This window comes from Pygoscelis adeliae, unplaced genomic scaffold, assembly GCF_000699105.1.
Source record: "Pygoscelis adeliae isolate BGI_AS28 unplaced genomic scaffold, ASM69910v1 Scaffold21, whole genome shotgun sequence".
Lineage (NCBI taxonomy): Eukaryota > Metazoa > Chordata > Aves > Sphenisciformes > Spheniscidae > Pygoscelis > Pygoscelis adeliae.
Genome location: NW_008824243.1, coordinates 906,300 through 907,228, shown reverse-complemented (window position 1 = coordinate 907,228; position 929 = coordinate 906,300).

The window sequence follows — 929 nt, the reverse complement described above, 5'->3', positions numbered from 1 at the left end:
CATGCGCCCGCTGCCCGCCTCTGGGGGCGCGTAGGCGCTGAGCGAGCGCATGCGCTGTGGGCAGGGACGAGAGCGACGGGATCCCCCCCCCCGTTTTCTCGTCGCACGTAGCGGGCCCTGGATACAGAATTGGAGGGGGAAAACGAGAAAAGTTTAAAATTACGTTTAAGAGGGTGTCTGCCTGCACCTTCCCCTTCCAAGTCTGGCTTGGCTCCACTGGTTGCTCTAGCGCTTTGCAGGACTGCAGACCCCTAGTGCTAAGGACCGAAGAGCCTACAGCTTCCTCCCTGGCATGCGGTAGCAACCTGTTCATGTGTGTATTTAAAAGCATGTCTAATGGACACACAGCAGAGCCCTTGGGCCTGTTCCCTCTGCAAAGGCAGCAGGCCTTGCCTGAGTGGCTAAGTGGCCGTGGTGACGGCGAGGGCGGCATTATGGGAGGGCCAGGCACCAGGCCGTGCTGATGCAGGAACAAAAGCTTCAAGGGAAGCCCGTGAAGACAAACTGGGAGAATGAAGCTCGTAAGTCAACCAAGCGCACCAAACTAGGGGCAAAATGAGGTTTACGGCAATTTTTCCCATCCTGTTAGCCACTTGGTATTCCACAGAGTAACATCTACCTCAGGCGTTCCCCTAGGGGTATAACCACCTTTTTCTCACACGGTTAATTTACCACCTTCTCAACAGGTACTGCTACTGTGTCTTTGGGGAACGGCCTTACTAGCACATGTGTGATTAGACTCCCAATTAGAGCAGTAATTTGTAATTTGTGTTTAGTCGTCTAGTCTGTTGTTTCTACTTCACACTAATGGAAGGGGGTTTGTGCCCAAAAGGTTGTCTGCTGATTATATTAGATGGTCAAATGAAAGAGACCATCCCTATCGAATCTTGTCTTGCATGTACACATACAGAGATGCTTGCATTGGATTG